Source organism: Hyla sarda, chromosome 4 (genome assembly GCF_029499605.1).
Source record: "Hyla sarda isolate aHylSar1 chromosome 4, aHylSar1.hap1, whole genome shotgun sequence".
NCBI lineage: Eukaryota > Metazoa > Chordata > Amphibia > Anura > Hylidae > Hyla > Hyla sarda.
The window spans coordinates 218,383,027-218,401,260 of NC_079192.1; the positions used below are offsets into that span (position 1 = coordinate 218,383,027).

Genomic DNA, 18,234 nt, shown 5'->3' on the forward strand with positions numbered 1-18,234 from the left:
AAAAGACACATGAAAGCACCTAAAGGACTCTCAGACTGGGAGAAACAAGATTATCTGGTCTGATAAAACAATACATCTGCTTAGAAAGAATTCTTGAAAATTCAGATGCAGCAGAATCCCATTGTGCAGTGCAGACTACAGGATTTCAGTGGCAGACGACAAGGAATGTTCCACTTGTAGATCGGTCATTGGACTCCCGATATGAACACTGATCTCAGTTACTCCCTTCACTAACAAAAAACACCAGTAGCACACTGGGATACATTACTGCAACACTGCATATATAACTTGGTTTGCTACTCAGGAGTCTAGAAAACTCTAAAAGGGACCCCCCCATAAAAGTCCAGTAGTGAATGCCATTAGTGGTGTCACATATGTAAAAAGGAGAGAGGAAATCTAACACCTACTGTAAATGTCAGTGTTAAAAGGAAATCTGTCACCAGTGTCCACTGCACTCACCTGTCGGTACCGACAGATCGTGCAGGTTACACGGATGACAACGGTACTCATCTTGTCCCGTTACGTAGTGGGGATCTTTGGTAATCTCCTCTGTTAGCTCCGCTCCAGGCACCCGGCTTGGGGCACGGGCGGAGCTTACTGATGTCAAAGCTGCTGTTCTCACACAGCGGATCCAACACGGAGTTAAGCTCCGCCCATGCCCCAAACCGCTGCTGCTCTCTGCTGGGTCTCGCAGCATTAGTGATGTCAGTAAGCTCCGCCCATATCCAAAGCCGGCTGCCGGGACTGGAGCTTACGGAGGAAATTACCTTAGATCCCAGCCACGGAACTGGACAAGGTGAGTACCATTGGATAGTGCAGGTGACACTGGTGACAGATTTCCTTTAACCTCACAATAGGAATCCCCATTTACTGATATACTGGGGAGATTTATTTATTAATTAGTTTGCAAAAAGGCAGCTTTGCTAAAGAATAAATGCTTCTGTACATGAATATATGCTATTTTTATTTGTCAATTTATTTTAGCATTGATATACTCAGACAAAACCAAATTATAGGTTATCTTCATATTAACAATTTTAAAAAGAATTTTAGCGCGGTCTTTTGCTTTAAACTAACAGCTATTTAAGGCTGAGACGAAGCTGATTATTTCTAATACCTGTTCTTGCAAGGCTGTTGTTATAGCAACACAGTTTCTTTCCTGAAGCAATAAAGCTTGCAACTGATACATTACTGTATGTATGGAGGTATACATGCATGTATGTAACACACACACACACTACTTCCTAGAAGAGATCAAGGGTTCCCAGGTTGCTACAAAGGGTAACAAATAATACTGCTACTTCTAATAAAAAGCATAATACATCTACACCCCTGGGTTTGCCGGACCATGCAAAGGAAAATATGTTGCAAGCAGTTTGTTTATCAGGTAACACCATACCCAGAGTTACCCAAGAACATCACATACCACAGATTAATGTTTTGGTGACTACTGACTAGGTATGAATGCTGAGGTAAAAATTGTTGACTGAAACGTGTAATCTCTGTGTGTATTTATCAAAGATATTACACGGTACAATACTCTGAATTGCAACCATTTCTACTACCATTTGCCATTTTATGTATATACACATAATATGATAAAATGCTTGAGCATACTAAAGAATGTTTCCAGCACAAAATCCTAGGACTATGGTCTCACAAGTTGAATTTGGCAAACCACTTTGGATTTCAGACCTCTGCATGCAGACTAGCTTTATTTTAATACAAAAAAACTGCATCATGTTTACTACATGGGGTATAAAATAGCCTAATTGCTCAGGTTAATCTGGCATATTTTAATGGATTGCGTCAGGAGTTAAGGACAAAATCGGAGTCTAAATCCGGACAGAATCCTAATCGTGTGAACAAGGCCTAGCAGAGAAAGTGTTTTTATGTAGGTCACAATATATAAGCCACCGTGGTATAGTGTATAGAATAATGGATAGTGATACTGGTTATATTTGAAAAGAATGAAACTAAAGAAATGTGTATTGTTTGAGTGACCCCCATACCCACAAGTAAAGGTTTATACAATGAATACATTGGGAAAACTAATGTCACTAATTACACATAAATGAAGTAGATCCTCTATGAAGAGGAGGGCTCGTACAACAGAAAGTATTGTTCAGTTATATAAGAACTTGATGGTCAATTTAGAACCATAATTAAATCATTTCTTATTTATCTTTATAAAACATTGTTTTAGAACCTACATCATTTCAATGATTTATTGGTGCATGATACCAGGGCACGCAGCTAAAAATAAAGGAAAAGATGGAAAAAAAATTCTGCTGCACTGTTTAATATTTTATGGCCTGTGCAGAATGGTCATGCTGAATTATCAGAATGTATTTTACCTGACATTAGGTGACAAATATAGAATTTGAGGATGTCAGCTGACAATACAATCTTAGCCACAAAAGACAGTGGATTGTCTGAATACTGAGAGAACGTAAGCGAACACTGATAATAGAATCTAATGAGTTTTTATACATTGTATATATATATATATATATATATATATATATATATATATATATTTTTTTTTTTACACACACAAACAGGCAGTGTGGGCATTTCAAGGTGCGCCATATGACAATAATGGAACAAAAGTGAACAGCATGGTCAAGTTGCCAGAATGAAGCCTTTACTGCATTAATGCCACAAAATCGCTTGGTTACAGTATTATTAGTCAAGTAATATAAAGTAAAAGACAACACAAGGCCATAATATTTAACACTCATTCAAGTTTGAACTACTAAGTCAAGTATCTTACATCTTGGCTTCAATACTTCAATATTTTAGTTGCCTATATTATAGTAGGATTCAGACAGTGAAACAAATTGAGAAACACTAAGGCTATGTTCACATGGCGCAATGTCCGCATGGAAAAATTTCTGTGCAGACATTGCACCAACAGTGGAGCGCCGGCAGAACATGGAAATGTGCAGTCTCATAGAAGGCAATGTATTTTTGAGCGGACTCCACAGAAAGAATAGACATTTCCGCATGGAAATTCCATTATGTGACATATCCTAAGGGTCATGTTCACACAATGGAAGTTCCGTGCAGAATTCCGCCTGGACATTCCGCAGTATCAGAGTCTTATTGATTTCAATGGGATTCTGCTGCACTGTGCACATGGCGGAAATCCCGATTCTGGAGTCTGATTTAATTTTTCCCATGGGATTAGTAACATACAGGTATTTCCACGAGAAACTTTTTTTTTTATGCAAACTGTGCAGAAATGGGTTTAAATTTCTTGCACATTTTCCTGTGTGAAAACAGCTTGGGGTCTTCATAAAAAGAAATGTCCCCTAATGCTCCCGTGGCTGCACTTCCCTGGTGTATACACATTACACAGGCTGCAGCATTCCCATGTGAAGGCCAGGTACACAGAACAGTAGGTGACCAGGAGTTCACTTTGCTGTAGATATGGATTTTGTGTGAGCAGATCCTTACTTAGCACATCCACTACATTTTAACAGATCCTGGAGGGTAAAATGGTAAACTGTACAACAGTAACGCTAGCGTAAAGAAACAGTTGTACAGTTGTACAAACTGGTTTAAAACAGATCATGTCATAACCGAGATAAACTGTTTACTATTTTTTATAGAAAAACAATTTGCAGGTTTACCACAAGTTAAAGGCCATATCACACGCTGAAGATTTTTTTCTGTGGCATGTAAATAAAGTTTGCGAGTCAGCACACAATACAATCCTATAGGGAGGAATTTATCATTCCTTACACCAGTGCAGAGCAGAAACTAGGCGCAAGCCCCATCTTTGTGCAATAAACTGAGGTTGAAAGAGCTGAACGGACCCTTAACAGGACGGAGCACAACAGCAATGTGAACTTAGCCTTAGTAATCACTAGGACCCCATCTCTCACAAGAATGGTGGTCAATTGCTCCCGAAGTGATTGAAGCAGCAGCACGCATGCTTGTCCATGGCTCCATTCACCGTCTAGAGGTTCCAGTAAGAGAAGCGCAAATCAAGCACAAGCATGCATATCGCTTCTCCAAACACTGTTCAGTTTCCCGAAGTACCCCTATAGGGTACGGTCCCATACGTAGCGTACTTTGCTGCATACTTTCCTACCCATTGAGATCAATGGGTAACAAAATCAGCCGTAGATAATACGCAGCAAAATACAGTCCATATACGCTACGTGGGACCGTGCCCCCAATGAACATTCATAAGGAGCAATTCATAACAAGCAACAGATAAAATTCAAGAGGATGGCAATATAAGGTAATATAATCTTCCATGATATAAAAATATGTAAGTGTAAAAGATATGGCTAACAAACACACAAAAACAAAATGTCGATGCTCAATAACAAAACTAATTTTATACATACAGTTCAGTATAAACTATATACATACTGAAAAATGATCATTTCATACCATAAAGCAACTTCGTGCACTAACTAAAGAAACCATCTATATAAATTGGACAGAGCATGTAAGGATGAACTAAACACCATTAAAGCTTCAATGATATCCAGAGTTTAGTAGCTATGACAACAGGCCGAGCCAATCGCACAGATCAAATATATGTCACAGCTTGAATCCTCTGGCTGCAAAAGAAAAGGATCTGAACAAGAACAAATGAACTGCAAGAATTCTAGGGTTACCAGTCTGCAAGGCGCCCCCTGAATGAAAAAAAAGAATAGTTTGCTTTTATTTATTTCATATTCTAAAACTATAGAATCATTATACTGAACAATGACTGGTTAGAGCTGGGCGGTATGACCAAATAGGTGTATCACGGTATTTTTGTAACTTATGGCGGTTCCACTGTATATAACGGTATTTCTTTCAACCCCCCCCCCCCCAAACCATGTGACCCGCGAGCGATGTTCTGCTTCCCCCCCCAAATCATGTTACCCGCCAGCAATGTTCTGCTCCCCCCCCCAATTAATGATCAGCCCAGCGGGGTACTACTCACATATGTCAAGCACTGCCCTCCTCCCCTTTGTTGGGGGCCGCCAGGCGCTGGAACTCTATACTGTACGCCAGTGGTCTCCAACCTGCGGACCCCCAGATGTTGCAAAACTACAACTCCCAGCATGCCCGGACAGGCAACGGCTGTCCGGGCATGCTGGGAGTTGTAGTTTTGCAACAGCTGGAGGTCCGCAGGTTTAAGACCACTGCTGTACACTGTATCCCTATGCCCGGGCTGCAAAAGATAAAGAAAATAAACTTTAACTTACCTACGTCGGGCTTACGCCGGGGACTGGAACATCGGACAGCCGTCAGCCTATCACCGGCCGGAGCGATGTCCCGCCCTGGCCAGTGATAGGCTGAGCCCACTGTCATGTAAGAAGCCGGCGGGGGGTGGGGAGCAGAACAGAACAGCGCTGGCGGGTCACGTATGATTAGTTCCCTGATGTGGAGACACCGCAGCGCTGGGCTGATAATTCATTCCCAAGGTGGAGGGGCCCAACCGGTATTGCGGTATGGGAAAAATTCATATTGTGCAGCCCAAAAATTTCGGTATGAGCTGGTATACCGCCCAGCCCTAGACTGGATTACTCAACACAAAAGCATAGCAAAAGCAAATATACACCATCAAATAGCACCAGACAGAATAAAATGGTTTAGACCTTCCATAGACACATGCTATCTACATGCTCACAAACAGAAGTTTCAAAATGAATGAAAGCTAACGTTAGTGTGCGTCTTCATGGGGGGGCAGGAAGACTCACATTCTGTTACGTCTGTACAGATCTGGAAAGCACAAGTAAATCACGAGGACTGCTTTGTAAGCTTGAGTGCATCAGTTATCCCTATGGGCAAAGAGGAGCAGGATGTAACAAACCATATTAGGCAGCACATCCGGAAGCTGCTGCGATCAGAAAGGCTTCGCTTTCATTGGGGAGGTCCTACACATATAGACATGTCTTAACAGTCACAATACTTCTGCTGACATTCTTCACAGCATGTATGGAAATCAAAGGCAAAAAATGTACAGAGTAAGCAGTGACCTAGAATCTGGTCCGCTATGATTTTCTTGTTGCAGTTTAAGTTAAAATTCATCAAGAGTGGTCTAGGTGAACGTCTTTTTACCCCCATTAATTTGTGTGCTAGAAACTGTGTACATGCACCAAATGTGAGAACGTGAAAACAGAAATTGAGACATTTTTGCAAAGGAAAGTAACATTTTGCATAGAAATAAGTATTCAGGGCCTTTGCTTTGACACTTGAACTATAGCTCAGGAGCCTCCCAATTCTCGTGATCATCTGTGAGAGGCTTCTATACCTTGATTGGAGTTCCCTGCGGTAGATTCAACTGATTGGACATGATCTGGAGAGACACCGCCCTGTCTATATAAGGTCTTCACAGCGGACAATACATAGAGCAAAAACCAGTCCATGGGGCGGACAGAACTGCCTGTAGAGCTCAGAGACAGGATTTTGTGGAGGCACAGATCTGGAAAAGGGTACAAAAAATGTCTTCCGCACTTAAAGTTCCCAAGAGCACAGTGTACTCTCCAATTCTTAAAGCGTACCTGTTAGCAAACTAAACTTTTTATACATTGTTCCTTATGTAATTATAAGACACTTTGCCATTTACTTGCTGTTAAAATTCCCAGCCTTTATATGTTTTTAGTGTGATTAAAAAAATGGCCACTAGGTGGCTCTGTTCTGTTCCCTGCCACAAGTCAAACAGTTAGTTTGGTCTCCTCCCGGCCTGGCAGGAGACCAAACTCCAGAAGTGTGTACAGGACATGGCGAGGCCCAGGCTTCAGGGACATTGCATATGCTGGAGAACGCTCACTTTCTCCTGCTGGGAGCTCACGCAATGTGAGCAAAGGGAAAGGTATTATACAGAGCTTTTTTAAGCTCGGAAATTTTTTCTTTAAGGGCAGGAGGGGTGTTAGGAGAAGTTAGGGTACATAATCTGAGTTATTTTAGAAAGTATGGTTTGATGACAAGTACTCTTTAAAGGGAAAAAGTTTGGAACGAACAGGACTCTTCCCTAGAGCTGGCCACCAAACCATATTAAGAAATCAGGGGAGAAGGGACTTTGTAAGAAAGAGGACCAAGAATTCACTGTGACTGAGCTCCAAAGATCCTGTATGCAGATAGAAGAAACATCCAGAAGGTGCAGTACACCTCAAAATTGGGCTTTATGGCAGAGTGGGCAGAAAGAAACCTCATCTGAGTAAAAGACTTCCTGGAGTTTGCATTAAAAACACACCTACAGGAATCTAAGACCTGCACTATGCCCTTTATATATTACTATGCTGTACATGTGAACATCAGTAAAAAAAAAATATATATATGATTGTGTGTATGTATATATATGTTTATTTATGATTACTTTACCTCCCCTTAAAAGGGGGTACTCCGCTGGAAAAACATTTTTTTTTTTTTAAATCAACTGGTGCCAGAAAGTTAAACAGATTTGTAAAATACTTCTATTTAAAAATCTTTATCCTTCCAGTTCTTATCAGCTGCTGTATGCTCCAGAGATAGTTCTTTTCTTTTTGAATATCCTTTCTGTCTGACCACAGTGCTCTCGGCTGACACCTCTGTCCATGTCAGGAACTGCCCCGAGTAGGAGCAAATCCCCATAGCAAACCTATCCTGCTTTGGAGGTGTCAGCAGAGAGCACTGTGGTCAGACAGAAAGGAAATTCAAAAAGAAAAGAACTTCCTCTGTAGTATACAGCAGCTGATAAGTACTGGAAGGATTAAGATTTTTAAATAGAAGTAATTTACAAATCTGTTAAACTTTCTGGCATCAGTCGATTTAAAAAAACTATGTTTTGCCGAGGAGTACCCCTTTAATGTGTGCTCCTGAGAGGAGTTTTATTTAGGTGGCGTAAATTTATGCGTGTTTGTACAAAAAATGTTTTTCATTAATTATTATTAATATGTTTGTAGTGTTTTTGTTTGGAGTTATAGGTCTTTTATACACTACACAGGTGTCAGGCCTCGATCACATTACCGTCGGACTCCACTTTTCGGGGTTCCGGCGACAATCCGGCCAGAAGGATGGAAGTTTAGCGGAGAAAAACTCTATTTTTATATTATATATGTATATATGCGCAAGCTCTATTCTTTTCTCTTCTAACATCCTGTAAAATTACCGGGTCACGACGGACCCCATACAAGTGAATGCATTCAACCCGTTTCAGGGTCCAATCGGCTTAACCCCTTAAGGACGCAGGACGTAAATGTACCATCGCACCAGGACGTACATGCCTGTGTCATGCGCGGCTGATCCCGGCTGCTGATCGCAGCCAGGGACCCGCCGGCAATGGCCGACGCCCGCGATCTCGCGGGTGTCCGCCATTAGCCCCTCAGGTGCCGGGATCAATACAGATCCCGGCATCTGCGGCAGTGTGCGATTTGAATGAATGATCGGATCGCCCGCAGCGCTGCTGCGGGGATCCGATCATTCAGAACGCCGCACGGAGGTCCCCTCACCTTCCTCCTTCCGGCTCCCAGCGTCTCCTGCTCTGGTCTGTGATCGAGCAGACCAGAGCAGAAGATGACCGATAATACTGATCTGTTCTATGTCCTATACATAGAGCAGATCAGTATTAGCAATCATGGTATTGCTATGAATAGTCCCCTATGGGGACTATTCAAGTGTAAAAAAAAATGTAAAAAAATGCTTAAGTAAAAAAAAAAGTGAAAAATCCCCATCCCCAATAAAAAAGTAAAATGTCCGTTTTTTCCTATTTTACCCCCAAAAAGCGTAAAAAATTAATTTTATAGACATATTTGGTATCGCGTAAATGTCCGAACTATTAAAATAAAATGTTAATGATCCCGTACGGTGAACGGCAAAAAAAAAAAAAAAGTCCAAAATTGCTACTTTTTTAATACATTTTATTTAAAAAAAATTATAAAAAATGTATTAAAAGTCATCAAAATAAAGGGATTATAAACGTACTAATTTGGTTAAAAAGTTTGTGATTTTTTTTAAGCACAACAATAATAGAAAAGTATGTTATCATGGGTATCATTTTAATCTTATTGACCCTCAGAATAAAGAACACATGTCATTTTTACCGTAAATTGTACGGCGTGAAAACGAAACCTTCCAAAATTAGCAAAATTGCGTTTTTCTTTTTAATTTCCCCACAAAAATAGTTTTTTGGTTGCGCCATACATTTTATGATATAATGAGTTATGTCATTACAAAGGACAACTGGTCGCGCAAAAAACAAGCCCTCATACTAGTCTGTGAATGAAAATATAAGAGTTATGATTTTTAGAAGGCGAGGAGGAAAAAATGAAAACGTAAAAATTTAATTGTCTGAGTCCTTAAGGCCAAAATGGGCTGAGTCCTTAAGGGGTTATTAAAAAAAAAAAAAGCCAATCCCTTAATGGGTCGGATGCAAATGGCCGTGTAAACCTAGCCTTAGTTTGCCTATTAGATTTATAGCTCTTCTCTGAACTCTCTCTAGAGTATCTATATCCTTCTGGAGATCCGGCCTCCAGTACTGCGCACAATACTCCATGTGAGGCCTCACCAGTGTTCTGTAAAGCGGCATGAGTACTTTCCTCTTTCTACTGCTTATACCTCTCCCTATACATCCAAGCATTCTGCTAGCATTTCCTGCTGCTCTATTACATTGTCTGCCTACCTTTAAGTCTTCTGAGATACTGAACCCTAAATCCCTTTTCCTCAAATACTGATGTTAGGACTGTATTACTGATTCTAAATTCTGCCCTTTTACACCCCAGATACCGTACATTATCTTAAACTTATCCACCTTGCATTTTAGTTACTAGAGTTAGGACCATTTGGTGTATCCCTCCAATATTGTATCCCCCATGTTGTTACTCTCCAGTCGCAACATGTTACGAGTTCCAGTATAATATCAAAGTAGCTGTTAAGGCATGCTGGAACTTGTAGTTTCAGAAGAGAAGACCCACAGGTTGCCAAGTATGGTCCTATATACATACTGATACACAAATGGTGGCATGGATGGACATGTGGCCACGTACTAGCAGAATTCTGCAAACTAGTGTACAGTGATTTTCCCTGGTGACTTAGCAGGATTGCTCCTGTATATTTAACATGCTGACTATTTACACAGAACAGTGTGGATTTATTTATTTTAAAGACAACTGTTCTTCTCATACACTAGAGATGGTAAGTCGCAGAATGCCCCTAGCACAGGAAGAGGGAGTTAATAAAAGCAGCTTCTGATTAGGAAAACACAATACCAAGGCTACAAGAGCACAGAATGCTGCAGGGTTAAGTAATGTGCAGATCACCATTATATGAGGTCACTGGTTGGCACAGTTGTGGAGGAAATGATAATGTTCTGCCAGAGCTATAATGCAACACATAGGGCTGGTTGGACTACATTTCCTCCCTTCATAGTAGGACAAAAACATTAGAGGGGAAAAAAACACAACACACTAAAATGACACCGGGAAAACACATTGCAAATATGGCCATGGAAATAGATGATCATCATGTGTGGTGCTCTGATTGAGCCAAAGTCCACAATAGCGGTCCCCATAATGTATGTGACAGAACGCCAAGCACTGACCTAAATCATGCTGACAAATAGAATTTATAAGAGGTAGAAGCTTACAGATAACCAAACTACCGTAATCTAGATAAAAAGTATTTTAACACAAAAAGCAGTGGTGTACATTGCATGTTCCAAATTTATTAAAGGAGTATTCCAGGATTTTTATTTTATTTGACTATGCTACAGGGTCTGTAAAGTTAGTGAAGTTCATATTAGAGTCTGTACCGCAATTCGTCTGTGATTTTCACCCCAATATTTAAAGGGTTACTCCGCTCCCCAGCGTCTGAAACATTGAGTTCCTAAACGCTGTGTTCCGTGTTCACGCCGCCCCATCGTGGCGTTACGGCCTGCCCCCAATTAAAGTCTATGGGAAGGGGGCACGACGGCCGTCATGCCCCCTCCCATAGACTTGTATTGAGGGGGCGGGACGTCAAGAGGGGGCGGGTGTGAACACGAAAGCCCGCACACAGCGTTCAGGAACTCAATGTTCTGGATGCTGGGGAGCGGAGTAACACTAAGTTTAACAGCATGCAAAATTACTCAGGTTTTCCCAGATGCGGCCGAGACATGACATCACTAGTCAGGTGTGCAAAGGGAGCCTATCCTGCTTCAATGGGTGGAATCCTATCCTGCTGTATGTTCCACAGGAAGTTTTTTCTTTTTGAATTTTCTTTCTTTCAGACCACAGTGATCTCTGCTGACATCTCTGTCCATTTTAGGAACTGTCCAGAGTAGGTGCAAATCCCCATAGCAAACCTCTCCTGCTCTGTGGACAGTTCCTGACATGGACAGAGGTGTCAGCAGAGAGCTCTGTGGTCAGACAAAGGACATTCAAAAAGAACTTCCTGTGGAACATACAGCGACTAATAAGTGCTGGAAGGATTAAAGGACAACTGCAGCGGCATTACACTCATCCCCGATCGCGTGGGGTCCGACAGCTGGGACCCCCCCCCCCCGATCTCCTGTACGGGGCGCCGCCATAATCGCTCATGGTACAGGAGATCGCCAGGTGCCCCAGCGTTCGGACCCCCTGCGATCAAACACTTATCCCCTATCTTGAGGATAGGGGATAAGTGTTTGTAACGCTGCAGATGTCCTTTAAATGGGCACTGTCACCAACTTTATTTTTTGATATGTTGTAGTACTTATGTACTACAACATATCTCTAATATACTTTTATTTTTATTTTTTTTTCATTAAAAAGGTTTAATTTACATTTAAAAACCGGCCACTGAAAAAGGACTGATTTTGGAGTGGCAATCAGTCCTTTTTCAGTTAGGCTGCACTCGCTCCCTGCCTGTCAATCAGACAGGCAGGAGCGAGCGCATTAGCTCCCCAGCCACTGGCTGGGAGGCCACTCCTCCCGCACATCGCCGCCGCTGTCCCTGCACGCCCGCTGCCGGACTCTGCAGTAACTGCAAGTGTAATGAGGGAACGGGCTAGTGCCGTGTGGGGGGGGGGGGCTAGCTAAAAAAAAAAAAAAATAGGATGGTGGGAGCTACCCTTTAAGATTTTTTAATAAAAGTAATTTACACTTCAGTTTAGCTTTCTGGCACCAGTTGATTTAGAAAAAAATGTTTTCCAGTGGGGTACCTCTTTAATGTCATTCAGTCATTTACAACCAAAAATAAGCTACATGATTATTTCTGCGGGGGATATTAATCTGCGACAGCAGTAAAAATCTACCACTGAAATTTACATGGCACGGGATAATGAATGCCATTAGATTTGGATTACATATGGATATTGGTACTGAATATGCATTAAAACCCAGACGAAAAAAACCTTGTTCGCATCCTATAACAGCTCTGTAATGCTGTTTTCATAGAAGTCTGCAGGTCCACACTGTATCACTATGTGATATTATACAGAGGCTTTCTTTAACGATTCTTTTAGAAAAAAAATAAAACCAATGGCAATCTATAATACAGGGTGGGCATTTATATGGATACACCTTAATAAAATGGGAATGGTTGGTGATATTAACCTCCTGTTTGTGGCATATTAGTATATGTAAGGGGGGAAACTTTTCAAGATGGATGGTGACCATGGCGGCCATTTTGAAGTTGGCCATTTTTAATCCAACTTTTGTTTTTTCAATAGGAAGAGGGTCATGTGACACATCAAATTTGATGTGCACAAAAACAATGATGTGCTTGGTTTTAATGCATCTTCATTCTTTCATGAGTTATTTACAAGTTTCTGACCACTTATAAAATGTGTTCAATTTGCTGCCCATTGTGTTGGATTGTCAATGCAACCCTCTTCTCCCACTCTTCACACACTGATAGCTACACCGCAGGAGAAATGCTAGCACAGGCTTCCAGTATCCGTAGTTTCAGGTGCTGCAGAATGGGCAAAACAAAAATTGGAACAGGACCCTCAGTTTACGCAGAAGGTTTTGTTCAGCGATCAGGCAAACTTTTATGTGAATGGTGAAGTTAACAAACAAAACCATCACTATTGGTCTGACACTAATCCACATTGGATAGATCCCTCCAAGACTGTTGGAACACAAAAATTGATGGTATGGGGTACAAAGATAGTGGGGCCATTCTTCATCAATGGAAACCTCAAGACCACTGGATATGCGAAATTGCTTCATGATTATGTGTTTCCCTCTTTATGCACTGAAGCTGGCACGTTCCCTGAGTTTTTCCAGCAAGCTGGAGCACCACCACATTATGTGTGTCAGGTCCGAGCATTCCTAGATGAACAGTTTCCTGGAAAGTGGATTGGTCATCGTGAGCCAGTTGAATGGCCCCCAAGGTCTCCCGATCTGACCCCCTTAGACTTTTATCTTTGGGGTCATCTGAAGGCAATTGTCTATGCTGTGAAGATACGAGATGTGCAGCACCTGAAACTACGGATACTGGAAGCCTGTGCTAGCATTTCTCCTGTGGTGTAGCTATCAGTGTGTGAAGAGTGGGAGAAGAGGGTTGCATTGACAATCCAACACAATGGGCAGCATATTGAACACATTTTAGTCAGAAACTTGTAAATAACTCATGAAAGAATAAAGTTACGCTAAAACCAAGCACATCGTTGTTTTTCTTGTGAAATTCCCAATAAGTGCCATATGACCCTCTTCCTATTGAACAAACAAAAGTTGGATTCAAAATGGCCGACTTCAAAATGGCCACCATGGTCACCACCCATCTTGAAAAGTTTCCCCCCTCACATATACTAATGTGCCACAAGCAGGAAGTTAATATCACCAACCATTCCCATTTTATTAAGGTGTATCCATATAAATGGCCCACCCTGTACATGCTATAATAGCAATGTGGAGGAGAATAAAGCATCTAACGGCAGAACTATCGAGTGCTATCGCTATGGATCTGTAAAAATAGGGACCCCATGTGTGGGCATGCAGGCGACTTTACACAGTCTTACTATATGTATTGTTAAGACAACAAGCTTAGCAATTGATGCAAATATGGATCTTTTGTACAACTGTGCACCACAACATCCTTTTAGCTTTGTTTCCTGTTTTTGCAACTTAAGTGTGTTAGGTATTGCAAATTTCAATTATTTGTTTTTGATGGCCTTTCCTTAGGCTGGGTTCACACTACGTTGTGCCGATATGGTCACCGAATCCGGCTGGGGGGAGTGAAAACCGGGCGCTCCCGTATCCAAGCCTGACCCGGCCTGTACTCCATTCATTAGAATGAGCCGACTGGAGTCAGATAGTGACTCTGGTCAGCTAATTTTTCCCCTGTATCCGGTTTTGTGATTGGACCTAAAACTGTGGCATACCATGTACATGATCAGCAGAAAAACCAATGTGGAAATTCTACTGTGTGAGAGGGACAGCAGAATTCCATTGAAGTGTATGTAGATGCAGAAATCCATCTGGATAGTCTATCGTGTGAAAATAGCCTTAGTGTCCATTCTATGACGGATCTGGCACTGCTGTTATGGTTTGAGTTATTAAGAAACTCATGATGGTGGTGTGAACAAGGCCCAGCAGGTAGACTTTTTAGGACTTCGTGAAGGTGTTCATATTTTATTACAGTTAAAGGGGTAGTCCAGTGGTGAAAAACTTATCCCCTATCCTAAGGAAAGGGGATAAGTTTGAGATCGCGGGGGGTCCGACCGCTGGGGCCCCCTGCGATCTCTCTGTACGGGGCCCCGGCTCTCCGCCGAGATAGCGGGTGTCGACCCCTGCACGAGGCGGCGGCCGACACGCCCCCTCAATACATCTCTATGGCAGAGCCGGAGATTGCCGAAGGCAGCGCTTCGGCTCTGCCATAGAGTTGTATTGAGGGGGCGTGTCGGCCGCCGCCTCGTGCGGAGGTCGACACGCCCCCTTCCAGCGGGCTGTCGGGGCTCCGTACAGGAGATCGCAGGGGGCCCCAGCGGTCGGAACCCCCGCGATCTGCAACTTATCCCCTATCCTTAGGATAGGGGATAAGTTGCTCACCACTGAATCACCACTGGACTACTCCTTTAACACAAAGTGCCCCTGAATACACAGGATTTGGGGATTTGACAAGCTGCCCTCTCCTGAATGTATAATTTTACAATATGTATGAATCATGCTTATAAAAGCACTCTGATATTTAGGTACTACATTGTAGTTGAGATCTCAGGAGACTGGTTGGAATGACAGGTAGGAATTGAACCATCAGTTTACATACAATATAAATTACTTGCCTAATACATAGAAATATATCATCTAAAAGATTATGAAAAAACAGTTTTAAACCAGTGATTAGATTCAGTTTTGGCTTCAGAATCTTGATGCTAGATCAAACTTTCTGACAGATACATGTATTTCAGGTAAAACTCTGTTCACCAATGCTTTGATATATATTGCAGGTATTGGTATAAATTAGCATACATCCTCAACTGCCCAAAATATAAAAACAAAAAACCCAACACAATAAATGATGGAACACAAATTCACCTCTGCCACATTTGTGTTGTGTTTGTGCAACTGTTATATGTAGAGATGAGCGAACTTACAGTAAATTCGATTCGTCACGAACTTCTCGGCTCGGCAGTTGATGACTTTTCCGGCATAAATTAGTTCAGTTTTCCGGTGGGCTGGAAAAGGTGGATACAGTCCTAGGAGACTCTTTCCTAGGAATGTATCCACCTTTTCCAGCCCACCGGAGTACCTGAAAACTAATTTATGCAGGATAAGACATCAACTGCCGAGCTGAGAAGTTTGTGACGAATCGAATTTACTGTAAGTTCCCTCGTCTCTAGTTATATGTAAGTGAACAGGTCGTGTATTTTGTTTTTAAAGTGGTTTTCCAAGTTATTAAAAATTATGCCCACTGCTAGGAGTGATTAACAAAAAAAGGTCATGTCATAACTGCAGACAATTAAATAAACACAAATCCTCACCAATTTTCTGCTGCAGAAATTGTGCCATATGCACAATGCAGCAGGATCCTATTAAAACCAATGGGAGGCTGCTGCAACAGACCTTCCAAGCGGAATGCTTCAGCAGGATTTTGCTTGGAAATTCTGCCACGTGAATGAGTACTTAGAGTACATAAGGTGCTAGTTTACAGCTGCAGGTATTCCGCAGGCAGATTACATTGACATTAATGGGGTCTGCTGTGGATTTTACACTGAAAAAAACCCTCCCCAGCTCCAAATTGCAGTGGGTATCTTATGGGTAATCGGCCCATGTAAACTTACCCTGTAGCATGTTTCACCTGACTTGGCTTCTGCCATGTTTTTTTGTTTAGTGACTTCAATGTGGAGAAAATGCAGCACTAAGTGCCATGTAAAAAGCATTTGGAACATAATTCTTTGACACAAGAAAAAAAATAAAAATACATAAAAATAATAACACAAGGCCTTGTGTCTCTTTGCAAAGTGAAAGACACCAGCATGGCACCAGATGAATTAAACTATGCAAATAAATATGGGCAGAATGTTTTTGCACACTAACATTTTAAGAACATTACTACTGTTTATGCTAGTGAGTTGTGAGACAATGTTAAATTAGGTCAGAAATTAACTATATAGCACTTCTGATATATTACAGATCACTTTACAACACATCAAAAATGACAAGAAAAATTGTTTGCTTGTCTGTCCTCCCAGTAAGACAAATCTGCAGTAATAGGTCCGGCAGTAGAACATTAGGCAAACGGGAGAGAATGATGATTCAGCTACCATGGCCTGAACACATTTTCCCAGCAGCAGGTTTGTCTTGCTTTTATTTCCCAATAATGTCCAATTCAGGTAGGTGCTGTTAATCAATCTCATATTAGCCCTTGTCATCCCAATAAAGTAACTAGAGCTATAACCCATTCACTGCCAGACAGCTCAACTAAACAAAGTCTGCCCTCACTGCGCTTACAATATCCCGCTAGTGCTAAGGCTAGTGGCATCAGAATACAGCATTCACATAGCGCCCACAACAGGAGTCACTCTTTACATCCTTAAATCAGCCAAAAAGCAGGTAGTGCCCTAAACTGACCCCCACAATTTAACTAGAATAGTTGTTTGCAGTCTCACTGTAACTATTATGATCTCACCATAACTCACTACCAGCTACATTGCACCAGTAGCACCGTCACAACAGTACCGCCATTCTAATCTATGGCTCTCCTCCAGCACGGACCTAACTCTACACCCTATGTTGGTAGGAAGCTGCAAGCAAGAATCGTTTGTCCCGGTCTCCATTGATCTCTGCATGAAGAGTTTGACAGCTGACGTCGTCGTCCCCATTGTTGGGCAGGACTGGACTGTGACTACTTCTGCTGCATCAGGAATGCTGTGACTGCCTGGATCCATTAATTCATTAGCAGGTATACGTGCCCCAGCTACTGAATGCATACAGGGAAGATGAAATGCAGCTATAGATGCTTTTTCAGTTGCCATGGTGACTGTGTTTTGACCATTTTTAATTACATATTCTCGTGTGACGACAGCCACAGTATGAGTTGCCTTTTCTTCCACATTTGCAAGTGAAAAGAAAGTTGAAGCTGGCACTCACCAGGAACGTAGCTTCATATTTCCTTTATTTAACAGACATGGTGCAGTGTCAAACAGGAGAGCAGAGATGCCGTGATGGTAACAGCTGTGTTGTACTTCCGTACGACTTCAGATCAGGATGGTTCAGATACAGCGATGACCTCACCATCAAGTATTTCTAGCTCTGGTGTCAACTATGTAATCTATGTATACGAATAATGACCCCCCCCCCCCCCCCACTCCTCGTACACGTATTTTCAGCACATTTAATATGGTCACCTGTGACATTCTTGGCCGATTTATGTCAATTCATTAGTTTATAAGAGGTTGTTTTTTTTTTTTACCACATCTGTTTAGCCAGGCAAAAAAAAAAAAAAACAGTAACTTTGTAACAGAAACCTAATGTGCACCATTTTCAGTTCTTTGAATGCAGCCGAAGAATGTAAACAATGGATGCTTTCATTGTGGTTGCTATGGCTATGTCAAGGGATGTGCATACATCTGCACTATAAACATCTTTTATTCAGATTTATGTCATAAATATATATTCTAATATTGTAAACACTTTCTAAGCTTCACAGAACAGCAGTGAATGGCCATTTTAGCATCTATCATAGACTTGAAAAAAAAGATATATGTACGTCTCTTGACGTAGCCATGAGAAGTACTGTAGAGATAGATCTATATATCGATTTTTTTTGTGTGTGTGTGTAAAACCGCTGCATTAAGAAATGCATGGGAGACAAGGAAGATATATAAAACTGTCTGAAACG

The 18,234-nt window shown here is 41.6% G+C and overlaps 1 protein-coding gene across 5 annotated transcripts in view; it reads right to left on the reverse strand.

Annotated features, from left to right (window-relative positions):
• The window catches only part of SRPK2 (SRSF protein kinase 2), a 157,891-nt gene that overhangs the window by 60,023 nt on the left and 79,634 nt on the right, over positions 1 to 18,234 (reverse strand). The window lies entirely within an intron of this gene.